The 9,245-nt window shown below is 38.6% G+C and overlaps 1 long non-coding RNA gene across 1 annotated transcript in view; it reads right to left on the reverse strand.

The window, feature by feature from the left end:
- The window catches only part of LOC110401196, a 16,941-nt gene continuing 14,732 nt past the window's right edge, over positions 7,037–9,245 (reverse strand). Inside the window, exon 3 of the long non-coding RNA XR_002440306.1 lies at positions 7,037–7,172. This is a non-coding gene — a long non-coding RNA (uncharacterized LOC110401196). The remainder of the gene's footprint in view (positions 7,173–9,245) is intronic.

Here is a 9,245-nt window from a genome sequence, read left to right on the forward strand (position 1 = left end):
AAGAATCAAATCTTACAAGACACAAATATACTAAGAGTCTGAAAGGTACTTACATCCATCATCAGGATAACCATCTGGTAAAAAAACACTCAATAACAATGAGAGAATAATGAAAATGAGATGTCAATCTTCAATAAAGATTAGGGCAAGAATTCATCAGCAGAATTGAGCTGGACAAGGCAGCAGCCCTAACATCTCTAGTGCTGCAGTAAGTGCCATGCGACTTTTGCCAAAATACACTGTTAGGCTTTTTTTTTTTTAATTAACAGAACTGATTAGTTTCTATCATCCATGGCAGAGAAGTGATTTTGACTACCAGATATTTTGTGATGATCATAACATAGCAGTCATTTGACTGCTTGTTGATTTGGTGGTTTGTAACTCCCTTCAGAATTTTGAGTTCTCCCTTTGCATGCAACCCTTGTTAGTCAGCAAAATTAGCCTACCTATGCATACTCAGTATGGGGCTGTCCTTTAAATCCTTTACACATAAAGCTGGAGTACTCATTTTTAAACTCTAACACCATGCTAGAAGCATGTCACCAAGTATTAACTTTAATATGACATACAGTCATACTGAGACATAAGCCTCTTCCATGCCAAATTTCTGTTTGCTAGGAAACCTGCTCTGCCTGGACCTTTCAAGTCACAAACAGCAGGCTATTGGCAGAATGTTTCCTGCAGCCTTGTTCCCTTTTTGATCTGAGCCATTACATGATTTCAGACTGAGTAGATTGAGATCTGAGATTTCAGAAAGATTTCAGACTGAGTAGATTGATATTTTTCACATGCCAAGGCAAGAGGTATCTCTGTGACCAAATGATTATTTAAATGAAGGTTTCATAGATTTAAGCTGCACTGTTAATGTGCATCACAGTACTAGGAACCCAGGCTGAGGAATTTGTCTTCTAACTACAGTTTCTTAGGAGGCATGTGGATCCTATCTATTTTACCCAAAGTTCATCTCAGAGATGCAAGAAAGACCTTCCTTACCTTCCTTCTTTTACACTTCTTTTCAGGAAGCAATGCATGCAGCTGCAGGGTTTTCTTTGTGATATTTACCCAAACACAAGAACAAAGAATAGAAAATCATTTCAGATCTCTTTCCAGTTCCATGGAATCTCATTGCCTTGCTTGCTGTGGCTGCTTAACTGCTTTTTCTTTTATTCTTCATCTGCTGTCCTATATGTTACACTTTGTTTCAGACTGATGGCTATTTCATTGCCAGAAAGTAACTCAGAACTGGAAATTTTAAACCCAATACTGGCAGTGCCATGCAGAACAAGCTTCTAGACCAAACCCTACCCAACAGTTACATCTCTGCCTCACTGTCATATCCTCACAGGCCAAGCCTGCCCAAGTCCCATTGCAGACCCAACAGCATGTATCTGCTTTCTAATCAAGCAGCATTAAAAACTGTGTCACAGAAGAAAAGAAAAAATCCATTACCCATGCTTTAATAAATGACTAAACCAAGTATTTTCATTTTTCAGTTGAAGAAAATGAAGAAAAAATTTTTGGCTTTCAAATTCCTTTATTTCAAATTGATACAAGATGTAACGTCAACATTGTTGAGTCAATTATTTCTTAATTGGATGAACAACTGTGGACTTCCCAAAGTACAAACCAACTTTCAGAAAATTCCTTCCCTGGACACTTATAATAAATTCTCTCTCTCCAACTTTGTGTGTGGCAAAAGAAAAAATTTATTACCACTGTCAATTGTCACTCATCCAGAACTACTCATAGGCACAATACATTCTGAAGCCCATACTAGCGCAACTTTTAATTCACTGGGTAACAGTCTACAGTTTTACAGCCAGAGCATGCATTTTATTTCTTCCCTTTTGGCCAATATTGATGAAGCAAAGAAAATCACCTCGTTATCTTGTGTAAATCTAGTCTCACACCAAATTACAATTTACAAACCTACAAGATCCCCTAGATATAAAGCTTCCACAGTTCAGAGCACTGTCCCTCTTAAAAGTCAGAGAACGTAGTGTTCTCATTTAATCTAAATACCATGGATAATTCAGATTTAATTCTGATTAGAGCTGTGGATTGCAAGTTGAAGACAAAGACTCAAAGATGGATGTTAAAATTGAGTTTTACCATGTCTATAGTTTGGGAAGGCACAGCTATGTTACATAACACAGCAAAAGTCTGGCAGTGAGTGATGAACACTGGTAATCCAGAGAAAGTCCCATGACAACATTTTTCTCCTCTAACTGTTAAGCAAGTCTTACCTAAACATGAACTACACTACATGTAAACACATCAGTGACTTTTTGTTGTTCTACCAGTAACTGCTGCATTAAAGGGTATAAATTCCATCTCTCTGTCATTACTAGCTTTAATTTTCACAGGATTAGTTTGTTTTTTTCTTCTTAGAACTCTCTAAGATTTTATGCCACTTTAATGAATAACTAAAAGGGATCCAGACTCAGTAAGCCTCTGACAGATGTTGTTTAATATCATCATCATTCTTGTTCTTTTCAGAGACTACACAATGGGGATTATATTTTGTGGTCTGGTATGTGATCTTTATAAGAATTTAACTATTTCATTAGTTCGCCGTATGAAGATGCTATGTTACTGGCTGCTATTCCTACTTAATTGTTGCTGATTTTTTTCTTTCCCTTGCATTTCCACAAGCACAACATCCTGTCTCTACTTCTCAGTGACATAACAAGACTCGCCAAACAGTGACATGTTGCAGATGAAGTGGTGTTGGCCAGTAGCTGTTAATGCTGTTCATGTTTGGATGACATGATGCCATTCCTTGGATATGTCAACTACCTTCACTTCCTTTATACTAGTTTACTGTTGCCTGTACAGAAGTAGGTCTAATTCATTTTCTGATAGCACAAGCAGCACCTTCAGTTTTATACATTAGAGAAGAAAGGATGGCAGACATAGGATAAGAGAAGTGTGATAAAGCCCAGGATATCAAGACAGCAGAAAAAGATGTAAGTAGATATCCTACTCAATTTTTATTTCTTTTGAATATACCAGAACCGTAGATTTTTTTTTTCCATAGAAGAAAAACAGCAACAAAAAACAAACACGTTACCACCAAAACAAAAGCAAAACAATTTTGAGATGGCTTTAAGCAATGAAAACCATTGCAAATATCTATCATTCTGCTCCCTCCTGGCAGAGCAACCAAACTCTATGGGCACACTTAGAGTAACTCATGTAAATCACATAGCATTCAAATACAACAGAAAATTGAGCTTCAGCTAAACAGCACTTTTCAGATATTAGCACCAGCTGTCTATGTGTTGACTTTATTGACTCTTGCAACAGTACTGTGGAATATTTCCTGGTAACTCATTTGCAGCTAGTAAAAGAAGGTCACCCATTAGAAAAAAAAATCTTCTATAATGCTATGACCTCAAGTACTCCATGTTGCTTGCCTGTCTCCGAAGATTCCTCGTTAACTGCCTGGTACAACTTTCGTTCTGGAAGTACCTCCCTACCAGCTTAAGCTTCTCACAGATTTTCTTCTCAGGAGTTCATTGCCTTTTTCATTCCTTCAGAATTGGGAAAAAAAAAACTCCCTAATGACATCTAAAAGATGCTTTTTTGAAAAATTATTCTGCTCTTGCTTATTCACCTTAACAAAGTTAAATGACTCATAAATGTTTGATTACTTATAAACACAGCTCTTCCCTCATGTTATGTTTTTTTTTGTTTTTTTTTTTTACCAGTTTAGTGGGGTGCAGAGGCCGAGGGGGGTGGGGAGAGGAGAAACATTTATATATTAAAGCTCAGTGCTAACTCTCTAGCTTGTATTTGCAATAACTGCAGCTGATACAAAGCCATTCCTTAAGAGGTTCAACAAGAGGACAATTCCCATCCCAGAATCCAATCAGCTTTTCTCATTAATCAAACTGCTTGAGAGCTCCTGCTCCCTAATCACATGCGTGAATGCTGCTAGCTCCAACCACTTCTCTTTCAGATGTGAACTGAAAATATCATATTTAACAGTATATATTTTTTTACAGGTCTTAAATTCTATTTCATGGAAAGAGGGAATCATTTTCCTGTTTTCATTTCTTTCTCTTCTCCATGTGATATGAAGTGGTCATATAGCCATGTCTTTATCTCAGCAGTGCTTCTTTTTTCCCCCCACTTAAGTGCTATCTGCTTCCTATCCCCATATTTTCCTGCTTTTATTTTCTTCCTCCTCCCCACGTTTCCTCAACAGAAACAAGGGAGGAGAGGGCCTAAGCTCATTATATGGCTATGTCTGTGTTTACAAGTTGTGCAAGACAACAGGAAACTGTCTGCAGAGGAAAACAACTATTGCTGGAGAACTGACATCCAAACTAAACAAATTTTAGGTGTTTTAATTCAGTGTAACTACAATGAGGATCCATTAATGGCTAGAGTACATTAGGTGCAATTCTTGAACGCATATGCTACTTCACTTTCATTGGAAAGGAAACTGGTCTGCATGTTCAGAGACTACCCCATGATACAAAATACAGCATGATAAAAAACAACATTACTGGAGAATTTCCTTTAAAAATAGACTCCTGAGCTAAGTTGTTCACACAAACATACCCTAAGTCACTGAAACCCAAGTAATTAGGTTCTTAAAGTTACAATTTTCATACAGTCAACTTTGTCAAAAGCCACAATTAAAGCACTCTGAACCTTGGTTATTGAATAATAGCATAGAGTTTTTATCCAGGAGGCAAGAAACACAAATACACTTACCACTTCAATGTGAGGAACTTGTCAGTGTACACAACCACACAGACTATATCATCACCGGATAATGCTGTAAGAAAAAGGAAAGTACACTTGATCAATTCCATAGAAGCTGAACTAAATTCAAGATTTAGAGGGACGAGAAAAACATATACTAGAAGACAGATCAGTCAGCTGGGAAGAAAATCATAAGGCTTACATTTTGTTCCTACAACTGTTTATATATTTTAAATTGCCTCGTTACTGGCTAAAGAAAACAAACCATATTGTGAGCAAGCTCCAGACTCAGGTAAAGTATACAGTCTCCTGTCTGACAGAAAGTAGTAAACCCTACGTCAGACTTGAAGCAGTCTGCACCTGAAGGATACTTACACATGCCACTGAGAGGCTTAAGGCTGAATATGGGCACCTTTGAAGCCTGCATTTGGCCTGCAGCAAAGCAAGGGATGTGTTCCAGCCATCCACCTCTCTTTTCAATTTCTCCAAACATGTTAATGTTTAAAAACCTCAGAAATTTTGCACTTCAGAAAGTGTTGTAATAGGCTGTTGCGAGGATACGAGATGTAACGAGAAAGGTCCCTCCCTGAAGGAACAAGGACTAGTCGACCAAAGAATGTACCCGTGACGCAGGAAAAATGGCAAACTAAGATGATCAGATAAGCTACCTTTTGATATGTCAATAGATGGAAAATACTGCTTCATGCTTCACTGCTACATGCCTCAGCAAAAATATCCAATCAGCATTAAGGGAATAAGCTTTAGATGGCAATAGTAGATAGCAAGTATCATAAAAGGAGTGCTACACTTTTGAATAAAAAAAGCTTTTCTTGCTGCTATTGTGTGTGTGAGTGTGTTTTCAAGTGGTGCCGAAACCCGGGAACGTGTGTTTTCAAGCTGGTGCCAAAACCCAGGAACGTGTGTGTGTGTTTTCAGGAAAGTAGATATTTCTAGGGTGTTAAGGGTACTAGAATATGAGCTAGGAAGTAGTCTTACTTCCTAGACCCGGCACCTACATTCAACTTATGTACTACAGATAGAAAAAAAAAAAAAAAAAAGATTGTTGGCTTCTACACTGTGACATTTGGGAGTGATCTGCATTTGTTTAATTCAGCAAATTTCTTACCTCAGCAGGGACTGAGGCACCTACTCTGATTAGTACTAACGTTGCTGAATCATCATCTTTAACATTCCCCTGTCCCTCTCATTTTTATTGTTATTTTTTTTTTTTTTACATGGAGAAGCCATCAGTTTCTCAAATTCTTTGCTTTCGGCTTTATTTAAAGCTAAAAGGCCCTGTGACTCAAGAGACACTTATGTCTGTCTCATTCTGAGTCCTGAGGGTGAACAGTAAATTGCAGAGAAGCTTGCAAACAAGAGACACCTCTAGCTCAGCTTTAATTTTAGAATAACTGACTCTTCCACTAATGGAGTTTATTAATTACCATGGGATCCTTAAAAACATGAGGAAGTAAAATTTTTATGATTGTTCTTTTTAATGGCAAATGTTTTTCTTCAGGGTACAGTGTTGGACACATCACAATTTCATACAGTAAACAAACACAAATATGAACTTGAGAGAAATTCATTGTCACAAGTATTTGAGAAGGATTGCTTGCACCCAGGGAACGTGTCTGTTTGTTGGTTTAAAAGGCCTTTTAATCTGCATCCAATTTTATCCTAAATCTTAAAGCAGTTCTTTCACAAACTGCTATGTGATGCATGCCATACACAAAACATTGCCCTGGCTCAGGCTTTGAGCTGCTGCATGCGGTACTGGAATACGGAGCACTCATGTGCTGTGCTAGCTCAGACTTGAACTTGATGAGAGAATGAAAACACTTACTCTTTTGATTCTCCATGGTCTCTGTCACTGCATTTTTCAGTCCCTCCTCTAAAACAGTTGAAAACTGTGAAATATCACTATCTTCCCTGTCGTCATACTCACTCCCAGACACTAAATGTTGGCTACCATTAGAAACAAGATACTATACTAGATGGATCTGACAGTGGCTGTTGTTCTCCTTTTTATGTTTTTCTGAACTTTTACTAGATCATAACTACCTCACTTTATCATAGACACCCTTAAATTATACCTTTAGTTGAACTCAGTAGAAAAGCCAAAGCCTGATATTCTTCCTGCCATAAGCAACACAATTGTTCTTGGTGCTTTACATGAAAGCGGCATCAGGTTTTAACAAAGAAAATTGAAGAATGAAGAATCTAAAGTATTTTCTCCTTCTCCAAGGTTATGTTTTGGATCAGACTGAGGTTTTTCATAGTGCAGTAATCTCCTTCTGTTTCTACCTACCCAAGAGGAACAGACGAAACCCGGCACTTGTCATATGACCAGTGACTACTCATGTAACATCATTCCTGAGAGACTGGCAGAGACATCAGCAAAAAGCCTCTGTGTCAGCTGAACTACTGTAAGACACTGTCGGGCAAAAAACCTGTGGGAATATATATGTACCTTATGTAAGAAGAAAATACATTTAATAAAACCTTTTCCCTAGGCTACATACACAAATTATATTCTTATCAAGGAGACTTACTTGTATTTATTCAAAGGCAAAATTAAGATGCCAGCTAGCATTTCACTGTAGAGCTGTAATTATTCACATTGTTTCCCTTAAAATAATGTTAGAAAACTGTGTAGTGAGTAGTGTGAATACTACCTTCCAGCTGGAACAGTTCCAGCCTAAGATGAGTACATCAACTAGGTTTTCAGTCTGTGAAACTATGATACGATGTTGAAATACCATTTCAGAGTCTTTTGGACAGCACACAGAAGTACAGCTGGTTATTTATTTGATGTTTAATATTGTTTTCTTATGGAGTAGTTATTTTGTATTTCCTCCGACAGAGGATTCACAAGAAGTCCAGTCTGTGTTTAAATCACATTATCTACCTGTTCTTGAGCATTTTTTTTTTGCCATTTATGATTTTAATTGCAGATGCCAATGACTCAGGTTTCTGGTATTCATCAGAAGACAGCACACAAGAGACAGGTTTCCAAAGTCAGATGAACAGCACAAATCCAAAGGCATACAACTACCTCTCTCCAGAGCAAAACATTCCCATCCAAGAAATCCTCACCCTTTGTTCATCAGTCTTAGTCAAAATCTCTTCTTAATCTAGCACTCAGAATGATCAGCTGGTGGAAACTTGTCATGGTTTTGTGATTTTCGGTTGTTGGTATTCCACATCATAACATCATGTAGCGAATGTACCTGGTTCTCAGAAGAGAAGGACTACTACATTCCCCACGGCACTTTGCTCCTCTGTTACCATTTTCCAGTCGGAGGGAAAAGATAAAAGCTTGCAGTATAAAAACTTGCAGATCACGAGACCTCGTCCCTTTTTCCGCCATCTCTCGTCTTGGCAGCACCTCGCTCTCCAGCCATCTTATCGTCGGTAGTAGAGTAAGGCCTACCTTGATTTTGGGACATTCTCTCTCTGTATTGGATTTATCAGCTCAAATTGTAATTATATTGTATTACAGTGTGTTGTTTTGCATTCCGATATCTTATTTAGTAAATGAGTTTGTTTCTCCTCAGATTGTTGCCGCTGTTCTTTGCTCTCAGGGCCATCTCCTTACCCTTTTCCCCTTTTCCCAGGGCGTGGACCCGTGGATCCCCCGTCCCCTTCATCACAGAACTGGGCCGAATGCCCGTAAACCGTTGACATTTTTTGGTGGAGAATGCAAAGGGCAAAATTGAGGCAAAATTAAGGCAAAATTAAGGGCAAAATTCTGCTTTTTTTTAGCTTTTAGAATGAAGCTAAGACTGCTTTTTAGCTCTTAGAACGAATCTTTCTCTGCTCTTGGAAAGCTTCGTTATCGAAACTGCAGGTGCTGTAACTGCAAACGTGACCTTGAAAAGTCCAGGCGGACTGCCAATGCTCTGGGATATTTTGTAAACTTTTGTGCACTTTTTGTAAACTTTTTTTCTGGCTGCTGCTAGCCTGTCTTTGTGAAGAGAAAAAAAAAATGCATACAATGTGGCATACAGCTCCAGAGGAAGCTGCTAATATTGTAGAAGTCAGGATTTTAAAATCATCTCCCAGTCTCTCCTTTGAATCCTTGATGCATTTTCTGAATGCCCATTTGACCATGTTGCTAATCTCCTTGAATGCATTACTCATCATGCTAGTCATTTCACTCAGTATCTGTATTTTGAGGAAGCTTTCTCTAAAGCCAGAGAATACTGAGTGGCAGGGAGCGTGGAGAAACTTGGGAGAGACCTTAAAGAGATAGGCATCTCCGGTGTCATGGAACTTCACTCCTAAACACCTGGAAGATCCTGAGAGCCTAAGCGAATATTTGAGACAGGGATGTGATGGCTCAGGTGAATCTGAGGAGGCACAAATCCCTTGGGGCCTAGCTTATGCTTATCGGGCCTTATTCAATACTGTCCCAGAGAGAGAGAGACAGGGTCTCCACACCGAAACACAGGGTCTCCACACCGAAACACAGGGTCTCCACACCGAAACACAGGGTCTCCACACCGAAACACAGGGTCTCC

This window comes from Numida meleagris, chromosome 6 (genome assembly GCF_002078875.1).
Source record: "Numida meleagris isolate 19003 breed g44 Domestic line chromosome 6, NumMel1.0, whole genome shotgun sequence".
NCBI lineage: Eukaryota > Metazoa > Chordata > Aves > Galliformes > Numididae > Numida > Numida meleagris.